Consider the following 10,459-nt stretch of genomic DNA (forward strand, 5'->3'; position numbering starts at 1 on the left):
GTGTGTCCTGCTGCAGCCCTGATGGGATGCTTCTGTGCCAAGTAACCTCGATGTGAAGGTGCTGGGGCTAACCTCTTAATGACTTCAGACAAACTGGGAGTGGTATAGCAGCTGGGGTCCTGGCTCCTGTAAACACTCAAAGGTGTTTCCCTGCTTTGCAGGGAAGTAGGGGAAACCCTTCAGGCATCCTCCCTGTGCTCAACAGAAAGGTGAGATCTGAGACTCTTGCCAGTTGCCTGAAGCTGGTGTGTGTTTAATGCCTCTCGCGCTGCAGGGGCTGTGGGCTTGCCCTTAAACAACTCCCCCTCGGCTTGTTATCTTGCTCCTGATGCCACCTAAATTTGGGGTTGTGGCCTCCCTGATATTTTGGAAAAAATCTGTGGGCACTTACCAAGTACAGTAGTATAACAGCTATGCTGTGGGACAGTAACACCAGCATGAGAAACAAGGGGAAGCTGAGCTGCAGACAAACAGGACTCATGCTAAGCAGCTATAAAGCGAGCTGAACCCGAAACTCCCAAGCAAGCAGTGGTATGGCCGTTACACGCAGGCAATCTGCTGTAACCCGCACCTGGCAGTGCTGAAAAGCAGAGGTGGTTTCTACTTTGGGGGGAGCGGGGAGCGATGCTCCTTCCTCAGTCCCAGCCAGCCTTTTAGCTGGAAGTGTAGTTGCAGGGCTTAAGCTCCAGCTGTGTTGTGCTGGGGGTCTGCACTCCTGGCCTGGCTAGGTCTGGGTTAATGCTGCGGCTCCCAAGAAAACATCTGCAGCCTTGTGGGGCTGGGGTAGTCAAGCCCCCTTGGTGCACAGGGCTCTTGGTCAAAGTAAGCGGCAGAGAAACTGGCTCCTGAATGTCAGCTGCAGCACAGGAGGCTGCTAATCCAAACCTGAGGTAAAAAACTTTTCCAGCCTGAGTTTTGTCTGTGGGAAAGCACCCCTTCCAGCTGCGTATCCAGTGGCTGTGGTGCTGGTGTAAATCGGTCCCTGGTGGGATGTGGAGGCCCTGCTAGAGCTGGAGGAATGGCATGCCCTGGAGCTGATGCATGCAAGTAGAAAGTGGGTTTGGTGCTTCCTGGGATGCGTCACTGCAGCAGGAGTCCTGCTTCAGGCTAAGGAAAAGAAGCTCTGGCTCACACCTTTAGCAATTAGGCAGTGAAACTGAGCCCTGCTCACCTCCCTGTAACCCCTGCAATGGACGCTGGTACTGTGTGTGCGTCCTCAGCCTTCCCCCTAAACCATCTTTTGCGTAGCACTGGGGCTCCGGAAGATACAAACTGCCTAAAGTTCAGCAGCGCTTCCCTCTACGTGGCTGAGAGCAGGGTGAGGTTTTAACATGGAGCTTTCTGTGCCTGCTGCCTTCCCCTCCTGCTCCCCAGCAGCTGTCTGACACAGCTTTTGGCTTTGACTTTTTCCATTGCTGGGCTCCACTTTGTCTCCAGTTTCCACCAGGCGCAGGTGTCCTGCACGATGCCTCGGAGCGTTAACTGCCTCCGTGCTGGAGAGGCCAACAGCGTCCCCAGGACGGCCGCTCAGTTTCAACGGGGGCATGAAGCTATTTGGAAGCATCTGGATTTGGGGCACTGAGTGGAAGGTATGTATTTGGGGGGAAACATCTGGAGAAAAAACTGCTTCCAGATGCGTTTGGGCAAAAATGCTATTTAAATGTAAATATACCTTTCTGTCCTGCCTTACAAGTGTTCAGAAAACGTCTGATTGCAGGGGAGTCCGAGGTGCTGGCTGCTGCCTGTGGGTGGAGGTCTGGGTGCAGGACAGTGTCTGCAGATGTGCGTGTGCATGCGCTGTGGGTAACGGTGCGGTTCGTGGTTGGGAAGTGTCACATTATTTCCTCTTGTACAAGCCAAGTTATTCAATTCCTCATGTCGAGTATTTCTTCCAGATGTGGCCTTACAAAAGCAAAGCTTTGCGGCGCTGAGGAGCAGACAGGCTGTTTTTTGGTAGCTGTGCTCCATGCGTGTGACTGCTAGACATTATCTAGGATTCATTCTTCTGCGGAGGGAGCGTGGTGTAAAGCTGCGGGAGAAGGTGTGTGACTCCGCTAGCAGGGAGAGCTGGCCTGGATTCCTGCCTGCCTGGCACAATGTTCTTCCCCCTTCTCTGTGACCACCTGGGACTCCAGGAAGGGACAAAGTGACGGTGACATCCTCCCCACCCTGGGCATCCTGCACAGGGACGGGGCGTTGCACCCTGCTCCCGTGGGAACACCCAGGCTGCGGGTCAACGCTCTCCTTCCCTCCCATACAGCGAAGCCAGCCTGCGGCGCTGCCATTGCCGTGTTAATCTTCCCCGAGCACGTGGAAGCAGAACCTGTTGCTGGTAAACCCGGTACCCAATGGACGAGTTCCTTCTCGCAGTGCTTTTGCGGGAGATTTGAGATGAAGAGAGAAAACATGGAAATCATTTTTATCTCGCTTTCAGTCTCTGACGGGTAAATCCTTAGGAGGCCGGTGCCACGCGGTGAAGGAAGCAGGGCTGTGCCATCCCTGCCCACCCGAGGGTTCCCTGCTTTGTTCTATTTATTGAGCAACGATTCTGACAACCCTTTCCCAGACTGTGACTCATAGCAGCACTGTCTGTGCATAAGCCATGTGTCTCGGAGCGCTTTATAGATACAGGAGCTGCAGGACCCAACTGTGTTTATTAAAAGATGATCAGATGTTTCTTCCCTTAAGGCAGTGTCTAGCTGAGGCTGAGTAATAACTCATTACTAATGAGACAAACAACTGCTTATCATCAGGTCAGCGCCTTCACCAGCCCTTCTGTTAGCAACGGCGGGCGCCAGTGGTCTCAGCACCCGGCACATGGGGGTAAGAAGGGAGCTGCCCTGCCGGACCCCACTCCGGTCCCTGTCCCTTCCCCTGCCAGCAGCCTGAGCGGGGGCAACCCCAGGCTCTGCTCCTCTGCTCAGCAGGGTTTGGCCCTGGGTTAAGCTCGAGGAATAGTTTTATCCAGCCCTGGTGTAGCTCGTTTCCTCCTGCCTGTGGAAGCAGGCTGCTGTAGTGGCCTCGCAGTCCACGTCTTTCTCCCCTAGTGTGGGGGATTCAGAGCAAAGGCACCAGAGCTTGCTGTGGCCTGGTGGAAAAATCCATGGTGGGTCACCGCAGTGTGCCGCAGAGGCAACTTGGGAGAGCTGCCGGGGCCGCGGGCGAGGCAGGGTGTCACACTCTGCCACGTCCCCCATCCCCGTGTGCCCCTTGCCGCCCGGCGTGGCAGCGCTTGCTCACGGGCCTCTCTCCAGGGCTGGGGGGGGGAGGCAGCGGAGAGCAGGGCCAGCTCTCGTCCCCTTGCAGGACGTGGGGCCGGGACCCTCGCAGACTCGGTCAGAGGCTTTCCTCAGACGCCATCCTCTGGCGCGGCCGCCGCAGCCCTCCCCTGCCAAGTGCCGTGGCATCTCTCCATGTCCTTTGTTCCCTCCCTTGCTTACAAGTCTCCGTTGATTTATGGCCGTTGCAGAGCAGCCTGACCGCAGTTCAGCTGCTTGCCCAGACCCCGGCCGGGCTGCGTGCCCTCGCCCCGGCCTGCTGGGCAGGGAGGGTTTTGGGGAGAGATCCAAGTCCCCCATGCAGTAGGGCCCCCCTGCATTTAAACACGTGCATGGCCTTTTCTTTCACCTCCTTCCAGCCTGGGTGTGAATGAAGTGCTTTCAGGGGGAGGAGATTGCTGGGAGCCCCGCTCTCCCTGTGCATTGGTTGCAGCCCATGAAAGCATCCGAGGAATTCGCCACGGCGGTCCCTGCGCAGGGTGAGCGCAGTGAAAGCCGCCCTTTATTCCCACAGCCCTGGCCACCCGTCCCACACAGCGACGGGGCTGGAATCTGCAGAGCTGGATACGTGCTCGCGCCAGCAACGTCACCCTTAGCGGTGCCTGCGTGGGTGCCACGCTGCACCGGGGCCATTGGGAACGGGTTTTCCCTTGGCCCGCCCCGGCCAGGGTGAGCGGCCTGGGGTGAGCAGCATTAGGCGCTGCCGGGGCACAATGAAAGGATTTCCCCAGGGTTTACCAGCAAGGTTGCCGATACGCATGGTGTGACCCGAGCTTTAGCCCCGTGCTGCTTAAGCTGAGTCAGAGGAACGGAAATCCCTTCTTACACAGATATTTTTCCACAAAGTGTTCGATTACAGGTTTGGGGTTTAATCTCACGCCCATCTCGCGCAGTTTCCCGGCTGGCCACGCTGCTCGCCTGCTGCCTGCCAGGCTGCCGGGGCCGCTCCGGCAGGAAAGGACGGAGGGCTGACACCGAGCCAGGACGTGCCTCCGCTGCAGCCTGCACACAGGCGGCTGGCGCCCAGCCCAGAACATGGCTCTGGAAAAAAATAAATGCCTTTTTTGTTTTTTGAGGAAAGCCCAGAACGCTTCCACAAGGACAAAACCTCTTCCTAAACCCGGTTTTAAAAGTCCTATCTCCTCTAAGGGACCAAAATGACCTGGCCAAAAGCGTCTGCTCCTCCGTGGCCCGTGGGTCAGCTTGGACGGGGTAAACCTGGACCCGCATTGCAAAAGCTCCCTCTGAAACTGCGGCTTGCAGGGGGACTGAGGGACAGCACCCATGTGGCCCCTTTCCAGCAGGGTCCCCACCCATGGGTGCTGGCTGTCCTGCTGGCAGGGGCTCGCTGGACCTTTTCTGCGTTGTAGTTAGCACAGGAGAAGAAACCCGCTGGGTGACTCAGCAAGCGTCGGGTGCCAGGCCAGGGCTTTGTCACTGTCCTCCAGCAAGACTGACATGTGCAATTCAGGCAGAGCCTGGGCTGGCTAAAGGTACCGTGTTACTTAAATATTTTATAGAAAATCATTAAGCAATTAAATCTGGCAGACCTCGCATCATAGAAAAAGCAGCTTGAAGTCTGTGCAGTAAACAGGGCACCGCTTCCCGGTCGTTTGGGATGTCTTCTCGGAGTCTTAACTCCGATCCTTGTTTCAGAATAACTATAATTATCTCTTAATTGCCATTATTGTTTAACATTTTTAGCATTTGCAAGTGCAAACTGTTACAGTTTTCCATGCAGATACAATCAGTAGCCAGGGTTCACAATGAAAGCAATTAAAATCCTGTGATTATTACAAGCCTGCATGTCTATACAACAGCTTCAATCTGCATAAGTTGCCAAGACGTAGGCTAGAAACTCAGACAAATTTAGCATTTATTTAGTAACCCAGCAAAGCTACTACCTCTCGCTGCCTCCAATGATTTGCATCTACAGCACTTTTTGGAAGGACGCGAGCGTTGAGGGGAGGGGAAAGAAAGCATTTTCTAGAATACATCCCTGAAGAATATACAGCAAAGATAAAATTATGCACATGAATTATGCATATGAATTATGATTTCACTCCTATTTTTGTTGGGATTAGCTCATGTTTGGTGTGCATCCCTGGCAGGTTGCTGGCGGTTCGGCAGCTAGCAGAGCGCTCTCTCCAACTCCCAGCAGGTCACTGCGGTTTCGGGTCCCGCGTTCCCTGCTCCGCCGGCCGCAGCCTCCCGTGAGCTGCAGAGCTTGGGGATCCAGCCCAGCGATAACGATGGCAGCCCCTGCTCCTTCACCCCTCTCGGGTCTGGGGCACGTAGTTTTTCTGCGTTAATTTATGGCACTTCTTCTGAAAGCATGCAACGCATGGAAACGGATTTAGGTGTAAAACTGAAAAAGCAAGTCTGCGCTATTTTGTACAGAGGGGGAGGTGTTTGCAGGCTCTGCTGCCACCAGCCAGGCTTTGCCGGTGTCCCCGGGGTCCCCACCACCTCCTGGGGAAGGCAGACGTGGAAACATCCCAGCTTCTGCCAGCTCTGGGAAGATAAAGCCCGGGGAGAGAAGGCAAGGGGGAGGCAGTAGCAGCATTTCCAAAATCTCCGCACCAGACTCGGCTGCAGTCCCAGCGCACAGTCGATTTAAGCCACGTTAAATAAAGCCAACAGTCCTTCCATGCAGGAACAGCTTGGGAATCCAGAGCCCCGTTTCCAGGAGGGCTGGTGACCCCAACCCGCGGGTGTTTCCATCTGAAAGGAGGTTTAATGGCCCTCATTGCAGGGGAGGAATGATCCTCATTAGCCAAATCACCAGGACACCTGCACCCAGGGCCAGGAGCAGGCTGGGCCTGAGCAAGTGGGGCTCAGGGAACCAGGTGGGGGGTCCAGGCTGGGGTGGTGCGGGCACGGGCACCCTTCCCGTGCTGGGACCACATGGGGGGCTCAGGGGGCTCGTGGATGCTCCCTGGCCGGGTCCTTCCCTTGCCATCCTGCACGCCCTGTCCCATCCCTGCGTCCCATTGCTGCTGCTGCCTTGGAGTAACATCCCTGACAACCTAGCAGTCGTTTGCATGGGAAAATGAGATCCAGAAAGTATTTCAAGTATTTGTATCTGTCCTTCAGTGACAAACAAGCCCGGAGCCAGGACTGTTTGTCCCGTCAGCTGGCCCAAAGCTTGGGAAAACAGCCGGGAAGCCAGTGGGAGACACCTTTGGCACCAGCGCAGATAATGCTAAGTATCAAGGCTGAATTTGCACAATGCCTTTGGGGAATGGTAAAGGCGTAGCATGGTGCAGGCAGGGGCAGTCGCTAAATCCCCCTCCCAGGGATGGAGTGCCTGCATGTGCACCTCTGCAGGCACCCCTCTGCAGCCGGGGCTCCCTGGGATGGCCCCTGCTCCTTCACCGATCTCGGGACTGGGGCAAGTAGTTTTTCTGGTCCCGCTGTCCTCAGCCCGGCCGCTCTTCTGCTCCTAACCTGAGCAAGTCGCCTGAAAACCAGCATGGCTCGAGAGGACAGCACAGCTCGTGACACCGGTGTGTAACGCACGGCGATGCTCCGCAGGGCGCAGGCAAAACACGGGCGACTGGTGCGGCCACATCGACTTCCCCAGATGTAAGAGCACGTCAGAGGACCGGGGATTTTTTTAGGTTCAGGTGTTTGATCTGCTTTGAAATGCTGCGGATAGGAAGTGAAAAGTCAGTAAATTTGGACGGTCCCAGGAAAGAGGACCAAAGGCAGGACTGACGGAAACAGCAGTGTTCGGGAAAGGCTGGGATTTAACCCCCCCGAAATTCCGATCTGAGTTTTGGGCCAGTTTTTCTCCCGGAGCAATAAGATTAAGGTGAACTCTCCATTTTGGCTTTTACAGGAAGAGACACAGCTGACAAATCTGAAAGGCGAGGAGGAGGCAGGGAGAACCGGCAGCAGCTCCCAGGTCATCACTTTGTCAAAATCAGCAGGTAGCTACCGTGCCCTTGAGCTCTCCATTGTGGCTCCTGTTTAGTTTGGCTTCCCCATGGCAGCTGTCACCGTTCCTGCATTATCAAACCACCTGCCTGAATTTCAAGGATCTCATCCATATATTCAACAGGAATATCAATTTCTGGGAGCTCTTGGGGGCCTTGAGATCAGAGCAGCTAAACCGGGGATTTCTGCTGAGCTGTGCTCACACCACCAGAGCTGGAATTTCTCTTGGCTGGGATGTCTGCTGGGGGGCTGCAGGGAGGTGGGGGTTTTGTTTAAGCTGTAACCAAACAGGGTTGGAAAAATCTTGTCAGCGTTTGCCTGGCCTCGGCCCCGCTCCCTGGCACCCGGAGGAGCGTGGATCCCACTGCGAGCGACAGCGAGGGGGCCAGCCTGCCCCGCCGTCTGTCCAGGGGCGCGGCGCGGCGCTCGGCTGTCCTGGGGCTGAGCCCGCATCTCAGCAGCTTCACGGCTGGTGGGACCCAGCCCAGGAGAAACCAGCCCAAGCGATGCAGCCCCGGGAGGACGCTTTCTGCGCATGTTTTTAAGCGAAATGTGGCTCCTGAAATCAATAGAGAAGGAGATTCCTCTGCAGCCTGGGGAACCATCCTGTCCGCATTCTTCCCCGGGACCTTCAAAGGAGCTGAGGAATCCGATTCCTACTAATTTGCTTTGAAAACACCAACCTAAAATTGTAATTATGGCATGCTGTATTACAGGGGAGGAAAGAACCCACCAGCCTGTAGCTACCTTGTTTTCCTAAGACAGGAGTTCTGATGATCTATTAAGATTTACATTTTTAACAATATTATGTTGGTTAATGTTGGAAGATGTTCCTACAATTAATGAAAATTTCATAGACTGACTGGGGAAGAGAGAGACCATTTTATGTCCCCTTCCAGATGGCCAAAACCAGCTGCTCACTTTTTTCTTTGAACTGTGATTCTAATGACTTCTCTGTCCTTTGAAGTCTGCTTCTGAGCTGCTGAACCAGATGTATTTGCATGACAGTAGCAGTTTAACAGTCGAGGACTTGTGCTATTTTCCCTCATGGCCGCTGCTGGATACCGCACGATGTTTGCTCTCATCTGGGGGTCTTGAGGGGTGAGTAAACGCGAAGGCTTGCCAGGCGCCGGTAAAACGTGTCTTGGTGTAACATCGCCGGCTTCAGTGGAGTTATTCCCTAAACCCACAGCGTCTTTACCCCACTTTCGGCTGGTTTCGTTGCTTTATAAACCCATGCAGTGGTGTCAGTCTGCTTTCAGTCACGGATTTATTAGGGCCTCACAAAAGCGAGGGCTGCTGTCAAAGCGCACGTTTCAGCACCATTTTAAAAACAGAGGACAAGAAGAAAGGAAGAGCTTGAAATAGGTATTAAGAAGTTTTAAAAATAATAAATCACAAAATAAAATGGTGACGAAAGAAACAAAACCAAAAAAGGTCCCCGAGTGTGAGTTTGGTGGAAATTTATGCCAAAGAGAGAAGTTGGGAAGGCAACACCGACATTCCTGGCTTTGAAATTTCAGACCCAAAGCAGCTCCGCCTGAGTCCGTCCACAGATGCTGCAGAGTTGCAGAGCGGCAGCGGGTGTCAGCCAAGACCCCAGCTCCGACGCAGCCACCCCGTCGAACCCACTGACGCTGCGGGTGCGAGAAAGGCTTTCCAGGACGGAGCGAAGTGCCAGGGGGTGCTGCTGCGCGGTGGGTGCCGGGGGTCTCCCCACGCTCCATCCCGACCCGCGCTCCAGAGCTGTCTGGCGCGGTGGCAGGGTTCAAACCAGCCCACGGGCAGTGGCTGCGTTACACGGCACCCGGCTGCGCATGGGTGGGTGCAGCTCCCAGGCACCCACCCACCCGCTCGATGAGCTTTCACACCAAAACCACACGTGCGTTTCTTCTGACAGTGATGAAGACCCTCGCACGAAGGCTCTGCCGCGGTGAAGGTGGCCACGTGCTCCTCGTTTTTACGCTGCCTCCCCGAGCACTTAGAGGCTATCAAACAGCTGCTCTCCCAGAGCGACGGCTGGGCTGGGAAGGCAAAGAGCTCTCTCAAATCATCCTCGCACAATATTAATACGTCCTACTGCTGGAGGCTGTCTCTCTGCTACTTGTTTCACTGTGCCTGCCTCGGAGGCCTGTTAGGGACTTTGGGGGAACAAATAATAAACGGAATGATAAAGGTGAGAAGCAGAGCAATTTGCCATAACCAGACAGTCCAGGGCAAAGAAGAAAGCCAAGGCGATGGTACTGGTGGCACAGCGCGTACTTTTCTTACTCGAGGTGCTCAGTCTGGTAAGGAAATGGAAAGAAGGTAAAGCGAGGCAAACCAGAGGTAAGACAGTCTGTCAAGTGAGGCAGCGGGTCTTGGCTTTGCCTGGTTGTGACGTGGAAGGAGAGGACACTGTGCCCCGACCCCGCAGCCCTCCCGCTCCTCCCTGGGTGATGCAGATCGCCGTGTTGGCAGCTGCCTGCGTGCAGCAGGGCAGTAGCGCTTGGCTCGTCCCCGTTCAAGTGTATTTCCCCATCAGCTGGGGCCTTTCAGTCCTTGGCTTCTCTCCTGGGATCCTATTCACAAGGAAATGGTGGGAGACCGTCAGTTAATTTGATGTTACCCATCAGCAAGAAATTAATTCCAGGTGAGGTGCAGGTCAAATCTGGAGAAATGTCCTTAAGGCGAGCAGGTTTCTCGTCCCAACCGCGAGTCCCTTGTGTCCCCGGTGCTGAAATCTGTTATGTCCCGTGTCTGTGCCTAAACCAGGTACAGACAGACCTGGGACAGGGCCGTAGGGGTGGGACAGGAGCAAGCAGTTACAGTTCAGCAGCCCTGGCCTGCGGTCCTAGTTCGGGCCACATCGATCACTTACTGTTGCTTTTAAAGAAATGCTGAGCGCCCATGATGGTTAAAATCTGCCCAGTCCCCCCAGACTGCTCCCCGGGAAGCCCGGCCCGTGGCTGCGCAGGGAGAACCAGGCCCAGGCTTCTGCCCCAGCCAGGGATGGCTCCGGGCGTCGTGGCCACAAAGGTGGACGGGCAGTGCCACCTACCGCGGCGCTTGCCAGCCACCCGGCCGCTCTCGCCACGCGGGTCCCCGCGGGGCCCGGCCTCGGGTGGGGAGGTGGCGAGACACGGAGCCACGGCCACTGCCCGGGGCGGGCGTCTGCGCTTCTCCCGCCGCCCTGCGGTCACGGATTCTCTTTCCTTCCTGGGCTCAGCGCTGCGCGAGCGTGACACGGCTGCGAGGGT

The 10,459-nt window shown here is 55.6% G+C and overlaps 1 long non-coding RNA gene across 3 annotated transcripts; it reads left to right on the top strand.

Annotated features, from left to right (window-relative positions):
- Positions 1-232: 232 nt before the first annotated feature.
- On the top strand, positions 233-2,676 carry LOC142417217 (uncharacterized). 3 transcript variants are annotated; one of them, XR_012777930.1, is made up of 2 exons: positions 233-1,589; positions 1,718-2,676. It is a non-coding gene; the product is annotated as an uncharacterized LOC142417217 (long non-coding RNA). The 3 variants fall into 3 exon arrangements; XR_012777932.1 differs by having other exon boundaries at positions 1,884-2,676; XR_012777931.1 differs by having other exon boundaries at positions 1,896-2,676.
- Positions 2,677-10,459: the final 7,783 nt, after the last annotated feature.

This window comes from Mycteria americana, chromosome 15, assembly GCF_035582795.1.
Source record: "Mycteria americana isolate JAX WOST 10 ecotype Jacksonville Zoo and Gardens chromosome 15, USCA_MyAme_1.0, whole genome shotgun sequence".
Classification (NCBI taxonomy): Eukaryota; Metazoa; Chordata; class Aves; order Ciconiiformes; family Ciconiidae; genus Mycteria; species Mycteria americana.